Source organism: Pristiophorus japonicus, chromosome 13 (genome assembly GCF_044704955.1).
Source record: "Pristiophorus japonicus isolate sPriJap1 chromosome 13, sPriJap1.hap1, whole genome shotgun sequence".
NCBI lineage: Eukaryota > Metazoa > Chordata > Chondrichthyes > Pristiophoridae > Pristiophorus > Pristiophorus japonicus.
In genome coordinates this window covers 97,658,921-97,676,952 of record NC_091989.1, presented here as the reverse complement: position 1 = coordinate 97,676,952, position 18,032 = coordinate 97,658,921, and the positions used below count along the sequence as shown (strand labels likewise).

General features: G+C 44.1%; 1 long non-coding RNA gene across 1 annotated transcript; it reads right to left on the bottom strand.

The window, feature by feature from the left end:
* On the bottom strand, positions 1–17,763 carry LOC139278048 (uncharacterized). The gene is made up of 6 exons (XR_011596202.1): positions 17,733–17,763; positions 13,007–13,157; positions 10,989–11,220; positions 7,099–7,233; positions 1,893–2,015; positions 1–476 (listed from the first exon to the last, which is right to left on the bottom strand). It is a non-coding gene; the product is annotated as an uncharacterized lncRNA (long non-coding RNA).
* Between the last annotated feature and the right edge of the window lie 269 nt (positions 17,764–18,032).

Sequence of the window (18,032 nt, the reverse complement as noted above, 5' to 3'; positions counted from 1 at the left end):
TTAACATATTTAAATGTATTTATTTTACATGCACTACACAAGTTAATGCTTTCTCATGTGGCTTAAAGATCATTAACATTCTGGATTGGGACACAGACAAGAATTGGGAAGGTCAAAAGATTATGGGCACTAGGACCCAGCAGAATTGAGAAAGTCAAGAGGGGTGCGGCACAGGCACATAGCGCAGCGTGACAACACTGCCGTCTACTCCAAGGATTTCGGGTCAGGCACATTCTGCAGAGCCACCACAGGGCCTCTTTTTCAGATCTTTCCTCTTGGCAGCCTATGAAATATTATAGTCAGCAGCACTATCTCTGAGCTGACCGAGTCAGCGCATGGATAGTTGAACAATTTTCAGCTCCATAACGGGACTGGAAGCCTCTTCAGATCCAAAGACCCTAGACGCAGGGTGTAGGAAACATCTGGAGTCAGTGACAGCATTGCTTGTGAATGGTCGGTTCCGCAATCCTGAGTACCTGAAACAAATTTCACAATGAATAAAGTACCCCGTCAAAATAATCTAAACATACCTAAACAAATCTAATCAAACCATCCACTCTCCTTCCCAGAACACAGGCAATAGAGTTCCTGTGCCAAATTGTGAAATTCTTACGGCTGTATTGTTCTCTACCAAGCTGCCAGAAGATAAACTATTTGTCTAGCTGGACACCGCATGGTCCAGGAGTTAATCCAGGGAACATCTGGGTCCATGTTGCTTGCTACCAAATCACACAGTGCAGTTATCTAATGAGCAAGTACCAGACCTGCCTCAAGTGTATTTGTACATATTCGTCCCTGCCTTGTGTACTGAAACCATCATTCTGTGGCGATGGTATTGTACAGTGTTAGGAACAACTTCCAACTCGGGTACGCACAGACAGCCTGACACATGATCACATAATTTATCCCAACAACTTGGTTCAACAAAGATAAACACTCCAAACAAGATCAATTTAGTGGAAATTCGTTCTACAGTTACAGATATGACTGAACGTCCATTATCAGCTGTATGAAGCCCTTATCCCCACAGGTGAACAATGGAAAATGGTGGGTAATTAAGACAACATTTTTTGGTTCTACACACAAACTCATTTCACTGCAGAGAAGTGGAGTGAGGTTCCCTCCCGCAGACTCCTGCTTTACATGACAACCTCTGAGCAGTGCAAAGCCGAGCCACTTTGCACTGATGTGTCTTTGATACTGATGTCCAGAGATGAATGTTCAGTCTGCTCACCCACTGCGCCAATCAGCTGCACAAAAGAGCCACAGCAACTCGGCTCAACCCCAGGAGGGTTTTATATATTCAGCAGACTGCAGGTTAAAAACTGAGACCTACAGTACATTATGGCTATGTGGCCAGGCAAGCTGAGAAAATGGTGTAGCGCATATATGCAAGAGCCATTATAAGAGCATTATAAACACCTTCACTGCCCCTACAAAGCATGCAAATAAGAATTAGCAAAACAAAGGAAGATGCCAAGCTCTCAGAGTAATTATCTTAATGCTCCTCAGGCTGTTCAGATAATACATGCCAAACATTACTCATCACTGAACCTGGGCACAGGGAGAGGGGAGGAGAAAGAGGGCACTTGCCAGGGTGGATTTAGAAATCTAGTTTTACACAAAGAGCAACAATTATACCTAAATAGATATAATCATTTTCTAAAAGCAGTCACATTAAATCCCTAGTATTTTAATACAGTCATTAACTTGTCAACAGATCTTTAATGCAGTTAACTGGATAATATTTGAATGCATCAATCAGTGCACTAACAGCAGAAATGAAGCCCTATAATGTGTACAAAATAATTCCTGCTTTATTCTGGCAGGTTACTGCTTTGACAGGATTTAAACTGTTGCTCAAAATTCCTAGAATACAGACAGCATTGTACCTCAAGTCACTGTGCCTGCCTCTCATTAGCTCCTCAGACATCAATGGGTTCCATCACCACATCCTCAGACAGTGGGACTAAGTAACTCCTCTCAATCAGTCTCAATGAGGTCAGCATGATCTACTGTTCATAGACAAATAAAAACACATTAAATGTCAGTGAGACGTCTTTGGATAAGATGTTTGGATTGAAAATATATGGTTAATGAAAACACCTTCTTAAAGGAACATCAAACCTCCATGGAACATTACTGGGAAACGTTTTGATGCATCTGTGCATCAACACAATGATACAATAGATTGGTACAGCACAGGAGGTCATTTGGCCCACCCTGCCTGTGCCGGCTCTCTGAAAGAGCTATCTAATTAGTTCATCCCCTAATCTTTCGTATTACCCTGAAAATTTTACCCCTTCAAATATTTATCCAATTCCAGCACCCTTTCAGGCAGTGCATTCCAGATCACGACAACTCCCTACATAATTTCCCCCCCCGCCCTCATGTCGCCTCTGGTTCCTTAGCCAATTACTTTCAATAAACTATTTGCACTGGAGTAGCTTGTCTGAGTGGCATTTCCAACTGGTACCAAATGAGAGCCGATTTTGTGTCATAGGCCTAAGCCCATTAGCCACTGAATGGAGACTGCCCAAGCTCATTACTCTTGCAGCCAATTTCTACCCACCAGTTTGGGCTGGACTGAACACAGTTCCCAGAATGGCAAGGTCAGTGCCTACATGCACTGTGCCTCCCAGTTGCAATCATAAATAGTACGATGACATGATGCATGAAGTAACTTCACACAACGCCTTATGTCAGAGACATCTCCATGCATTTGACATACAATCAATTACTTGGAAGAGCTCTGACTGTCATGCAGGCAAATAGGGCAGCCATTTTGGCACAGGAAGATCTCACCCATTGATCTGTTTTGATGGCACCCATTGAGAGACCAGTGTTGGCCAAATACCAAGATTAGACCCGAGTGCTGCACTGAAGCGGCAGTCTAGATTCAGTGCTCCAGTCCTGGCATGGACCTCGAACACACAACCTTCGAACAGAGGCGAGGAGTGATGTATTCACCAACAAAAGTGACATTGGGCCCTATCCTGCTCTAAATTGCTGCCTATTCCATCTTTAATGAACTCGTCACTATATTTGGCCTGCTTAATTTCAACAAAGCCCCGTATGCTCAGTAGGGTAAAGGTTAAGGGAAACAGAAACCTAAACTACATTTGAGAGCTATTAGTTCTTTTTAGCAAATTAGCAAACGGACAACATACACATTGAAAACCTCCACTTAGAGCATCATTAGACACACGTGCTTGAGGCATTATGAATACTTTTACTATCCAGGATAATATGATCCATGAACAGATTCTACAAACCGGAAGGAAATATTCTAAACTCTCAGAGCAACGATTTGAACGGTCATCATTGCTGTTCAGTTAATACATGCCAAACATTACTCATCACAGAACCAGGAATAGGAGGGAAAAATTAACCTAGTTTCCAACAAAAAAAAATATACTGATTAAACTCATGCAATGTTAGTCTTGCGTGGTTTTAAACATTGCTCAGCAATAGGTTCAAATCTACAGCCACCGCTTGTGCCCATCATTCCCTCTAGACTTTGTACACTTCTCACATGGTGCCTTTAATACTAATCCATATAATCATTAACCTTTAATGTTTCATTTCAACTGGATATATTCACACGGTGAGATTCAGAACCTCCTCCCAACCAATCCCCAATGATGTCATCAGAGGGCACTGTTCAAACAAAAGGAAGTTGAAGTTATAAGTGAGAATTGGCTCGGTTGGATTCTGACACAAGGGATAAAGCTGTGCAAACCTTTTCTTTAGAGGGCCATTCAGAACTCAAAGATCACAACACTGGGAAAATATTATGCCGTCACTTGTGCAATTCACCAATGAAAAGGACACTGGGACTTATTGAAAATTCTTTCCTGCTCCATGTTGTAGGCTAATGCTAATACCGGTTTTCTCAACCCTGTGGGGCTATATATTCCGCAGGGTAAAAGAAAACCCTGAAACCTTCACTTGTGTAGCTGTTAGTTGTGTGGCTGCGCTGACAAAGTGGCCGAGCACAGGTATCAGAAGCAAGTACTTATCAAAACTTCCACTGTCATAAGAACATAAGAAATAGGACAGGAGTAGGCCATTTGGCCCTCGAGCTTGCTTCGCCATCAATAAGATCATGCTGATCTGATCATGGACTCAGCTCCACTTTCCTGCCCTTTTTGTGTTAGAAACTAGGTTGGCCCTTTATTCCCTTATCGCTCAAAAATCTGTCTATCTCCGCCTTAAATATATTCAATGACCCAGCTCTCTGGGGCAGATTTACAACCGCCTGAGAGAAGAAATTCCTCCTCATCTCAGGTTTAAATGGGCGGCCCCTTATTCTGAGACTTTGTCCCCTAGTTTTAGTTTCCCCCTATGAATGGAAATATCCTCTCTGCATCCACCTTGTCGAGCCCCCTCATTATATGTTTCGTCCAAATACGATGATCAGTGAACGGATTCAGCAAAAGATAGAGGTATATTCCAATATCCTCTCCAAACATGGTCAACTTACTTGAATTCTGTTCTGCATTTAAAAGGTTCGATTGAACATCAATTATCTGCTGTATAAAGCCCTATCTCTAAGGGCCCAAGTTTCCACATGATTTGCGCCTGATTTTTAGGAGCAACTGGTGGAGAACGGACTATCTTAGAAATCGCAATTCTCCACATTTTTTTTTCTGCAGTTCTAGTCAGGTAGAACAGTTCCACTTTGGAACAGAATTTTTTCTTCAAAAGGAGGCGTGTCTGGCCACTGACGCCTGATTTGAAAGTTTCCACAGTGAAAACGTACTCCAAACTAACTTAGAATGGAGCAAGCAAAGATTTTTGTAGAACTGAAAAAACCTGTTCTACACATTAAAAAATCAGGCGCAGGTTACAAATTAGGAGTCCAGAACGAGGTGGGGGGGGGAGGAAGGGAAGTCATTAAATTCGACAATAAATCCTTATTTATACTTGTACAAATATTATACAAATAAATCCAACCTGAATAAACATTTATAAGCAAAGAAAAGATTAAATAAACTATCTTCCTACCTGTGTGAAAGTGCTTCAGCCAGGAAGAATGCTGCAGCAAGCCTCACAAAACGAGGCAGCCGTTCCCGAAGGCGGGCGGGCGGGAGGGAACCGACCGACCGAACGCAGGGAAGCCGTTCAAGACGGCGGGGAGGGACCCAACCGACCGAACGCAGGGGGGGGGGGGGAGGAAGCCGTTCCAGACAGCGGGGAGGGACCCAACCGACCGAACGCGGGGGGGGGGGGGGGGGGGGCCGTTCGAGACGGCGAGCAAGCGAGCGGGCGGGAGGGACCCAACCAACCGACCGAACGCAGCGGGGGAGGGGGGGGGGGAGCCGTTCCAGACGGCGGGAGGGAGGGAAGGAGACAGAAGGCTGCAAGAAGCCTCAGAAATTGAGGAGCCATTTCCCGACGGCAAAAGGGGGAGGTCGTCGGGAAACGGCTGCCTCAACTTTCTGAGGCTTCCTGCAACCTTCTCAGTGCTGATGTGCTGATGGCAATGTGCTGTTATTAAAAAATGTTCAAAAACTAAACAGCTACAAAGAACTACAAAAATGGCCGAGTACCAATGTTTCCTTCACACTGTGCGTGCGCGAACGCTCCAACGCGCACGCGCAGCGTTGCCGGCAGGAAAAAAATTTATTTAAATGGTACCCGCCCCCTCCCACTTACAAAATCGGCGCGAGTGTAGGCTCCGCCCCCCCTGGGCGCCGCGCCAAACAGACAAGGAGCCGCAGGGCGCTCCAGAATCGCGAGTTTTTTTTCCGGCGCCGTTTTAGGCGCGAAAAACGGGCGCAGAGCTTGGAGGGGCGCCCATTTTTTTATCGTGTGGAAACTTGGGCCCTATGTGTGGGCAACGGAAACTGGTGGATAATGGGAGACACCAAATTTTGGTCTTATACACATGATCCAGCAGTATCTATAGTATAGGACCTCAGACAATTATAAAACACTTATTTAATTCACAAGAAAAAAATGAACAAATGCAAAGATGTTGTGCCATGTGACACCATCATATAAAATTCCCGATCATTGGGACAGGGGGGTGGGGTGGAGAGAAGAGAGAGAAAAGAGCGTTTCCATTGTAGCTTTATACAATGAGTGCACATTTAATAAGACTGCATTTAAGATTTCCCAAACTCATTTCGGGCCTGTAAAGACATAGGGGAACAAGGAAGAAAGCTTTCCTCTATTAGTGCCTTCTCTAATAGCAACTGCAGCACAAGTGTCAAGTGGACTTCCTTCCCACCAACTTGCTATGTAAATCCTGGATTCAGGGCCCAAACTCTCAGTGCAGAGAAGTGGAGTGAGGTTCCCTCCCGCAGATGCTTGGTTTACATGGCAACCTCTGAGCAGTGCAAAGCCGAGTCACTTTGCACTGATGTTACAGTTGCAATATAAGTGCAGCCAAAGCTAACTGTCTTTGATACAGAGGTCCAGAGATGAATGTTCAGTCTGCTCACCTACTGCGGCAATCAGCTGCACAAAAGAGCCACAGCGACACGGCTCAACTCCAGGAGGGTTTTATATATTCAGCAGACTGTAGGTTGAAAACTGAGACCTACAGTACATTATGGTTGCATGGCTGAGAAAACGGTGTAGCGCAGACCCATTCGAAACACCTTCCTACCCCTACAAAGCTTGCAAATAGAATTAGCAAAACATAAAGGAAGATGCCAAGCTCTCAGAGTAATTATTTTAATGCTCCTCACAGGCTGTTCAGATAATACATGCCAAACATTACTCATCACTGAACCTGGGCACAGGGAGAGGGGAGGAGAAAGAGGGCACTTGCCAGGGTGGATTTAGAAATCTAGTTTTACACAAAAAACAACAATTATACCTAAAATATATATAACCATTTTCTAAAAGCAGTCACATTATATCCTTTGGATAGTATTTTAATAGTCATTAAACTGTCAACAGGTATTTAATGTGATTAACCTATTAACTGGATAATATTTAAATGCATCAATAAGTGCACTAACAGAAAAAAATGAAGCCCTATAATGCGTACAAAATAATTCATGCTTTATATTCTGGCAGGTTACTGCTTTGACAAGATTTAAACTGTTGCTCAAAGTTCCAAGAATACAGACAGTATTGTACCTTAAGTCACATTATCTCCTCAAACATCAATGAGTTCCATCGCCATCCACCGATTCTTCATTTCAAACAAGCATCCTCAGACGGTGGGACTAAGTAACTGCTCTCGATCAGTCTCAATGAGGTCAGCAAGGTCTACTGTTCATAGACAAATAAAAACACATTAAAGGTTAGTGAGCCGTCTTTGGATAAGACGCTTGGGCTGAAAAGGGACTGTTAGTGAAAACTCCTTCTCAAAGGAATAGCAAACCCCCAGGGAACGTTATTGGGCAAGTGCAACAACACAATGACAGCCTTCACATTATGGAATAATGCAGCACACAACAAAGCCATTTGGTCCATCACATCTGTACTGACTTTAAAAGAGTTATCCAGTTAGTCCCATTCCCCAATCTTTCACTATTGTCCTTAAATTTACCCCTTTCAAGTACTTATTCAATTCTCTTTTGAAAGTTATTATTGAATCTGCTTCCACCACCCTTTCAGGCAGTGCATTCCAGATCACAACAACTCGCTGCAGTTTTTTTTCCCCCTCATGCAGCCTTTGGTTCTTCTGTCAATTACCTTCAATAACATAACATTACTGTGGCTTGTCTGAGTGTCACTCCCAATTGGTAGCATATGAGAGCCGATTCTGTGTTGTAGGCCCAAGCCCATTCACCACTGAATGGAGACTGCCAAAGCACATTACTCTTGCAGCCACTTTCTACCCATCATGGTGGGCTGGACTGAGCACAGGTCCCAGAATGGCAAGGCCTGTACCTACATGCATTGTGCCACCCAGTTGCCCATCATAAATAGTGCGCTGACATGGTGCATGAAGTAACTTCACACAAGGCCTTATGTCGTAGACATCTCCATGCACTTGACATACAATCAATTACTTAGAAGAACAGTGACTGTTAAGTAGGCAAATAGGGTAGCCATTTAAACACAGGAAAATCTCAAACAGCAACAATGTGAATGATATATTGATCTGCTTTGATGGCATCCGTTGAGAGACCAGTGTTGGCCAATTCAGATCTGAGTGCTGCACTGAAGCATCAGTCTAGATTCAGTGCTCCAGTCCCGACGTGGACCTCAAACCCACAACCTTCGGACTGAGACGAGAGGAGTGATGTATTCACCATCAAAAGTGACATTGCGCCCTATCCTGCTCCAAATTGCTGACTATTCCATCTTTAATGAACACATCACTATATTTGGCCTGCTTAATTTCAACATAGCCCTGAATGCTCAGTAGGGTAAAGGTTAAGGGAAACAGAAACCTAAACTACATTTGAGAGCTATTAGTTCCTTTTAGCAAAATAACAAGATGGAAAAATACGAATAACAATATTGTAGAATTCTTTATTAAGATGGAGAGTGACACGGTTAATTCAGAGGCTAGGGTCCTGAACTTAAGGAAAGGTAACTTCGATGGTATGAGACGTGAATTGGCTAAAATAGACTGGCGAGTGATACTTAAAGAGTTGACGGTGGATAGGCAATGGCAAACATTTAAAGATCACATGGATGAACTTCAACAATTGTACATCCCTGTCTGGAGTAAAAATAAAATGGGGAAGATGGCTCAACTGTGGATAACAAGGGAAATTAAGGATAGTGTTAAAGCCAAGGAAGAGGCATATAAATTGGCCAGAAAAAGCAGCAAACCTGAGGACTGGGAGAATTTTATAATACAGCAGAGGAGGACAAGGGGTTTAATTAGGAGGGGTAAAATAGAGTACGAGAGGAAGCTTGCAGGGAACATAAAAATTACTGCAAAAGCTTCTATAGATATGTGAAGAGAAAAAGATTAGTGAAGACAAACGTAGGTCTCTTGAAGTCAGATTCAAGTGAATTTATAATGGAAACAAAGAAATGGCAGACCAGTTAAACAAATACTTTGGTTCTGTCTTCACGAAGGAAGACAAAGCTTCCGGAAATACTAAGGGACCGAGGGTCTAGTGAGAAGGAGGAACTGAAGGAAATCTTTATTAGGTGGGAAATTGTGTTAGGGAAATTGATGGGATTGAAGGCCAATAAATCCCCGGGGCCTGATAGTCTGCATCCCAGAGTAATTAAGGAAGTAGCCCTAGAAATAGTGGATGCATTGGTGATCATTTTCAAACAGTCTATCGACTCTGGATCAGTTCCTATGGACTGGAGGGTAGCTAATGTAACACCACTTTTTAAGAAGGGAGGGAGAGAGAAGGCGGGTAATTATAGACCAGTTAGCCTGACATCAGTATTGGGGAAAATGTTGGAATCAATTATTAAAGATGAAATAGCAGCACATTTGGAAAGCAGTGACAGGATCGGTCCAAGTCAACATGGATTTATGAAAGGGAAATCCTGCTCGACAAATCTTCTAGAATTTTTTGAGGATGTAACTAGTAGAGTGGACAAGGGAGAACCAGTGGATGTGGTGTATTTGGACTTTCAAAAGGCTTTTGACAACGTCCCACACAATAGATTGGTGTGCAAAATTAAAGTACATGGTATTGGGGGTAATGTACTGACATGGATATAGAACTGGTTGGCAGATAGGAAGCAGAGTCGGGATAAACGGGTCCTTTTCAGAATGGCAGGCAGTGACTAGTGGGTTGCCGCAGGGCTCAGTGCTGAGATCCCAGCTATTTACAATATACATTAATGATTTGAATGAGGGAATTGAGTGTAATATTTCCAAGTTTGCAGATGACACTAAGCTGGGGGGCGGTGTGAGCTGTGAGGAGGACGCTAAAAGGCTGCAGGGTGACTTGGACAGGTTAGGTGAGTGGGCAAACAAGTGGCAGATGCAGTATAATGTGGATAAATGTGAGGTTATCCACTTTGGGGGCAAAAACACGAGGGCAGAATATTATCTGAATGGCGGAAGATTAGGAAAGGGGAGGTGCAACGAGACCTGGGTGTCATGGTACATCAGTCATTGAAAGTTGGCATGCAAGTACAGCAGGCGGTGAAGAAGGCAAATGGTATGTTGGCCTTCATAGCTGGGGGATTTGAGTATAGGAGCAGGGAGGTCTTACTGCAATTGTACAGGGCCTTAGCGAGGCCTCAACTGGAATATTGTGTTCAGTTTTGGTCTCCTAATCCGTGTCTGAGGAAGGACGTTCTTGCTATTGAGGGAGTGCAGCGAAGGTTCACCAGACTGATTCCCGGGATGGCAGGACTGACATATGAGGAGAGGCTGGATCGACTGGGCCTGTATTCACTGGAGTTTAGAAGGATGAGAGGGGATCTCATAAAAACATATAAAATTCTGACGGGCCTGGACAGGTTAGATGCAGGAAGAATGTTCCCGATGTTGGGGAAGTCCAGAACCAGGGGACATAGTCTAAGGATAAGGGCTAAGCCATTTAGGACTGAGATGAGGAGAAACTTCTTCACTCAGAGTTGTTAACCTGTGGAATTCCCTACTGCAGAGAGTTGTTGATGCGAGTTCATTGGATATATTCAAGAGGGAGTTAGATATGGCCCTTACAGCTAAAGGGATCAAGGGGTATGGAGAGAAAGCAGGAAAGGGGTACTGAGGTGAATGATCAACCATGATCTTATTGAATGGTGGTGCAGGCTCAAAGGGCCGAATGGCCTACTCCTGCACCTATTTTCTATGTTTCTATGTACAGTACACACATTGAAAACCTCCACTTACAGCATCATTAGACACACATGCTTGAGACATTATGAATACTTTTACTATCCAGAATAATATGACCTATGAACAGATTCTACAAACCGGAAGGAAATATTCTAAACTCTCAGAGCAACGAGTTGAACGGACATCATTGCTGTTCAGTTAATACATGCCAAACATTACTCATCACAGAACCAGGAATAGGATTGGAAACATTCACCTAGTTTTTAACAAAAAAAATATACTGATTGTTTTTAAACTAGTACAATACCTGCGCATGTTAGTCTTGCGTGGTTTTAAACATTGCTCAGCAATAGATTCAAATCTACAGCCATCGCTTGTGCCCATCATTCCCTCTAGACTTTGTACACTTCTCACATGGTGCCTTTAACACTAATCCGTGTAATCGTTAACCTTTGATTCTTCATTTGAACTGGATATATTCACATGGTGAGATTCAGAACCTCCTCCCAACCAATCCCCAATGACGTCATCAGAGGGCACTGTTCAAACAAAAAGAAGTCGTAGTTATAAGTGAGAATTTGCTCGGTTGGATTTTGACACAAGGGATAAAGCTTTTATTTTCTTTAGAGGACCATTCAGAACTCAAAAGATCACAGCACTGGAAAAATATTGTGCCGTCACTTGTGTGATTCACTAATGAAAAGCACACTGGGTCTTTTTGAAGATTCTTTCCTACTCCAAGTTGGGAACACATGATAATACCGGTTTGCTCAATCCTGTGAGGCTATATATTCCGCAGGGTAAAAGAAAACCCTGAAACCTCCTTCACTGATGTAACTGTTAGTTGTATGGCTGTGCTGACAAAGTGGCCGAGCACAGGTATCAGAAGCAGGCACGTGCATCATTATCAAAACTTCCACTGTCCAAATGTGGTCAGTGAATGGATTCAGCAAAGATAGAGGTATATTCCAATATCCTCTCCAAACATGGTCAATTTACTGGAAATCTGTTCTGCATTTAAAAGTTCAATTAAACATCAATTATCTGCTGTATGAAGCCCTATCCCTATGTGTGGGCAACGGAAACTTGTGGTTAATGGAGACACCAAATTTTGGTCTTACACACATGATGCAGCAGTGTCTTCAGTACAGGAACCCAGACAATTATAAAACACAGTTATTCAATTCACGAGAAAAAATGAACAAATGCAATGTTGTTGTGCCATGTGGCACCATCATGTGAAATTCCAGATTATTGGGGTAGGTGAAGGGTTGGGGGGCGGGGAGGGAAAGAGCATTTCCATTGTCGCTTTACACAATGAGTGCACCTTCAATAAGGCTGCATTTAAGATTTCCCAAACTCATTTCACTTAGGCCCGTAAAGACATAGGAGAACATGGAAGAAAGCTTTCCTCTATTAGTGGCTCCATTGACAGCAACTGCAGCACGAGGGCCAAGCGGACTTCCTTCACATCAGAACTTGCTATGTAAATACTGGAATCAGGGCTCAAACTCTCAGTACAGAGAAGTGGAGTGAGGTTCCCTCCTGCAGACGCCTGGTTTCCATGACAACCTCTGAGCAGTGCAAAGCTGAGCCACCTTGCACTGATGCTACAGTTGCAATATAAGTGCAGCCAACGATAACTGCCTTTGATACGGAGGTCCAGAGATGAATGTTCAATCTGCGCACCCACTGCGCCAATCAGCTGCACAAAAGAGCCACAGCGACATGGCTCAACCCCAGGAGGGTTTTATATATTAAGCAGACTGTAGGTTGAAAACTCAGACCTACAGTACATTATGGTTACATGGCTAAGAAAATGGTGTAGCGCAGACATGCTAGAGCCATTCTAAACACCTTCCTACCCCTACAAAGCTTATAAATAGAATTAGCAAAACATAAAGTAAGATGCCAAGTTCTCAGAGTAATTATCTTAATGCTCCTCACAGGCTGTTCAGATAATACATGCCAAACATTACTCATCACTGAACCTGGGCACAGGGAGAGGGGGAGGAAAAAGAGGACACTTGCCAGGGTGGATTTAGAAATCTAGTTTTACACAAAGAGCAACAATTATACCTAAATAGATATAATCATTTTCTCAAAGAAGTTACATTAAAACCCTCTGACGGTATTTTAATACAGTCATTAACTTGTCAACAGATCTTTAATGCGGTTAACTGGATAATATTTAAACGCATCAATCAGTGCACTAACAGCAGAAATGAAGCCCTATAATGTGTACACAAAATAATTCCTGCTATTTATTCTGGCAGGTTACTGCTTTGACAGGATTTAAACTGGAGCTCAAAGTTCCTAGAATACCTTAAGTCACTGCGCCTGCCTCTCACATTAGCTCCTTAGATATCAATGGGTTCCATCACCATCCACCAATTCTTCATTTCAAAGAAGCATCCTCAGACGGTGGGACTAAGTAACTGCTCCCGATCAGTCTCAATGAGGTCAGCATGGTCTACTGTTCATAGACAAATAAAAACACATTAAAGGTTAGTGAGTCATCTTTGCATAAGGCCTTTGGGCTGAAAATATAGTTAGTGAAAACTCCTTCTCAAAGGAAAATCAAACCCTCATGGAACATTACTGGGAAAGGTTTTGAAGTATCTGTGCATCAATACAATGACATAATAGATTGTATAGCACAGGAAATTATTTGGCCCATCGTGCCTGTGCCAGCACTTTGAAAGAGCATGCATAAATCTAGGCTGGTACTCTAGTGAAGCACTGAAGGAGTGCTGTACTGTCAGAGGTACTGTCTTTCCGTTAAACTGAGGCCCAATCTGCCCTCTCAGGTGGACGTAAAAAATTCCCATGGTATTATTTTGAAGAGCAGGGGAGTTCATCCCAGTGTCCTGGCCAATATTTATCTCCCAATCAAAACTTAAAAAGATGTTCTAGTCATTTTCTCATTGCTATTTGTGGGACCTTGATGTTCACAAATTGGCTGTCACATTTCCCACGTTACAACGAGTACACTTTAAATGTACGTCATTGGCTGTGAAGCACTTTGGACGTCCTGATTTATGAAAGGCTCTATATAAATCAAAGTATTTTTTTCTGTGCTGCAAAATTCTGTGCTTCAATATCAAAAACAACAGTAAGAACACAAGAACACAAGAAATAGGAACAGGAGTCGGCCATTTGACCCCTCGAGCCTGCTCCGCCATTTAATAAGATCATGGCTGATCTGATCATGGATTCAGTTCCACTTCCCTGCCCGCTCCCCATAACCCTTTATTCCCTTATTGCTCAAAAGTCTGTCTATCTCCGCCTTAAATATATTCAATGACCCAGCCTCCACAGCTCTCTGAGGCAGTGAATTCCACAGATTTACAACCCTCTGAGAAGAAATTGCTCCTCATCTCTGTTTTAAATGGGCAGCCCCTTATTCCGAGACTATGCCCCCAGCTTATAGTTTCCCCCGTGAGTGGAAATATACTCTCTGCATCCATCTTGTCCAGCCCTCTCATTATCTTATATGTTTCGGTAAGATCACCTCTCATTCTTCTGAACTCCAAGGAGTATTGACCCAACCTATCTTCATAAGTCAACTCCCTCATCTCCGGTATCAACCTAGTAAACCTTCTCTGAACAGCCTCCAATGCAAGTATATCCTTTCTTAAATATGGAGACCAAAACTGCACGCAGTACTCCAGGTGTGGCCTCACCAATACCCTGTGCAGTTGTAGCAGGACTTCCCTACTTTTATACTCCATCCCCCCTTGCAATAAAGGCCAACATTCCATTTGCCTTTCTGATTACTTGCTGTACCTGCATACTAACGTTTTGTGTTTCATGCACAAGGACCCCCAGGTCCATCTGTACTGAAGAACTTAGCAATTTTTCTCCATTTAAATTATAATCTGCTTTTTTATTTATTTCTGCCAAAGGGGATAGATAACCTCCTATTTTCCTACAATATACTCTATCTGCCAAATTTTTGCCCACTCACTTTTGCCTGTCTATATCCCTTTGCAGATTTTTTGTGTCCTTCTCAGAACTTGCTTTTCCTCCCATCTTTGTATCATCAGCAAACTTGGCTACATTACACTCGGTCCCTTCATCCAAGTCATTAATATTGATTGTAAATAGTTGAGGTCCCAGCACTGATCCCTGTGGCACTCTACTGGTTACTGTTTGCCAACTGGAAAATGACCCATTTATCCCGACTCTGTTTTCTGTTAGTTAGCCAACCCTCTATCCATGCTAATATATTACCCCCAACCCTGTGAGCTTTTATGTTGTGCATTAACCTTTTATGTGGCACCTTCTCGAATGCCTTCTGGAAATCCAAATACTCCACATCCACTAGTTCCCCCTCATCCACCCTGCTCGTTACATCCTCAAAGAACTCCAGCAAATTTATCAAACTTGATTTCCTTTTCATAAAACCATGTTGACTCTGCTTGATTGATTATGCTTTTCCAAATGTCCCGCTACTGCTTCCTTCATAATAAACTCCAGCATTTTCCCCAATGACAGATATTAGGCTAATTGGTCTATAGTTTCCTTTTTGGCTGCCTCCTTTTTTAAATAGGAGCATTACATTTGCCGTTTTCCAATCTGGAGGGACCTCCCCAGAATCCAGGGAATTTTGATAGATTACAACCAATGCATCCACTGTCTCTGCAGCCACTGATTGATGGACTCTAGGATGCAAGCCAGGGGACTTGTCCACTTTTAATCCCATTATTTTACTGAGCACTACTTCTTTAGTGATAGTGATTGTATTAAGTTCCTCCCTCTCTGTTCAAAGTCTCTGCCATTTCCTTGTTCCCCATGATTAATTCCCCAATCTCATCCTCCAGGGGACCAACATTTACTTTAGCGTGTACTTATAGTGCTTAAACACTTTACTGCTCAGATAGACCACCTGTAAACAGATTCAACAAAATGGAAGGGATGATCCCAAGCTCTCAGAGTAATAATTTTAATGCTCTTCACTGGCTGTTCAGATAATACATGCCAAACATTACTCATCACAGAAGCAGGGAAGAAAATATATTTGCAAGAGTTGAAACAGTCTGCAATAAATTAGCTAAAATTCAGCATATAAACAAAACAGAGAAAGGAATTTTACCCAACCAGATTTTTTACAATGTTTCCAATATGTACAAAATAAAAACCAAAACATTTTAAAAATATTTTGCCCGAGTCATTTATTCTTCTAGCAAATTAATATTTTTGCTGTTCTGCTAAACACTAACTTCCAGCCACACCTCCAAACTTCATTCTATGTGCTTGGTTAACATGCTTCCCCCATCCCTCAAAGAGAAGCTTTAAAGCTCCTCATCAGTCTTTCAACAAAATACTCCAGCAGGTTCCCCTTCTGAAATATTAACCCCCTAATTTCCCTCCAGTAAGACACTGGGGTCAAAATTCAGACCTGCCTGAAAGCTGGCACACTTACTATTTTTTTTTTTTAAGTGTTTTACTGCCGTCTCAGAAGAAGTGGACTCTTGACCGATATTCAGGTCTTTGTACTTTTTTTTTCCAGAGCGGACCGGAAGTCGGTCATAATGGCAGTGGAAGTGCGGTGGTAAGTGCTGGTGAGGGGCGGATATGGAGGCGGGATAGATTCTCTGCCACTGTCACTCAGCAACGGAGCGGTGATGTCACTGCGTGTCTGCATCGCCACATATCTCTCCTGGTTTGAAGTGGAGATATTCGGCCATTATTTAGGATCAGGCACTGGGCCACCAGGGAGGGTTTCGGCCAGGCCAGCGACCTCGCACCCAAGAGGCCTGCCGAACCCGGGTAGCACAATAATCCGGCCAACGTGGAAGTCGGCCAGCAAAAAACTAAAATGGTGGCTGCGGCAGTGGGCCCTTGCCTTTATTGGCCACCACACAGCCAGGGCTCGCAGTGAGAATAGAAGGTGCACCGACAGAAAAAGTTGTTGGGTGCACCGCTCAGCGGGGATTCGATTTTTTAGCATGAATATGGAGAGTGGTGGGAAGACCTGGTGGTGCACGCACTTCCGACCGCTCGGCAGCAGCAGGGTGGAAGTGGGGACTGCCAGAAAAAACCCTGCTTCATTTAGCTTGCGGAATCCATTCGACCAGAAATCAGTGGCAATTGGCCGCCGCAAACTGGCGGTTGAGGGCCCTATCTGAACCCTGAATTTCAGCCCCACTGACTCATTATGGGTTTGGTTCCACAAGCACCCACTTGTCCTCACTGGAAGTCCCAGCAGCAACCCCTGGATAGTGATCAGGAGAGCAGTCTGCCCGATATCATCCCCCCAGCTAACCCGCTTTCCCTTCTTAATCTTGGGCTGCTGAGGCCAGTTGCAAATCTCCTGCCGCTTTTAGCACGACACAATTGGGTGGAATCCGAGACCTTACTAGTCTGAAAGGCTCATATAGCACATGAGAAATAGGAGCAGGAGTAGGCCATACAGCCCCTAGAGCCTGCTGCGCCATTCAATAAGATCATAGCTGATCATCGACCTCAACTCCACTTTCACGCCCGATCTCCATATCCCTTGATTCCTCTAGACTCCAAAAATCTCAGCCGTGAATATATTCAGAGACTCAGCATCCAAAGCTCTCTGAGGCAGAGAATTCCAAAGATTCATAACCCTCCGAGTGAAAAAATTCCTCCTCATCTGTCTTAAATGGCCTACCCCTTATCCTGAGACTGTGCCCTCCAGTTCCACATTCCAGCCAGGGGAAACATCCTCAGCATCTACCCTGTCAATCTCCTTCACAATCTTGCGCTGGGCAATGCAACCGACCCATTGAATGGACACGCCAGCACGGATTACGGTGCGGTTGTGCTGTTATTTTGGCGCAGGGAATGTTCAGTGAGAAAGGCCCAGGCGCAGCACATTGCTCACCACCTGTGCGGGCTCGGCCCGAGGTTGCTGATCGGCGCTAGCCAGCTCACCGGTAACCAAGGCCGGACCCTCCCCCCCCCCAGCTTGGCTACAGCCTCTCAACAAGCCCGTGAGACAGAGCTCCGGCCGGGCTCGGGCCCGCGGACCATCACTCCCTTCAGCCTCACACACTTTCTGTCGCGCAGCACCCACCTTGCCGCCATTGATTCGAAAAAATAATGCCTCCCGGCGCATGCGCCTAAAGCCGCGGTGTGCTCTGGGAGTTGTAGTTTCGCGGGAACCGCTCCCTTGCCGGAAGGCTCCGACGCGAACTACAGTTCCCCGAAGTCTTTGCGCGCCGCTCTTGCTGTGTCCCGGGCGGCCGCAGCGCGGCGCTGTAACTGAGCGGCAGGTGAGTGCAAGTGGATGGTGGGCGGGGCCAGCGGCCTGCCGGGGGGAGGGACTGGGCGGCCGACCAATCAGAATCTGCGGACCTGCCTGATTGACAGGACG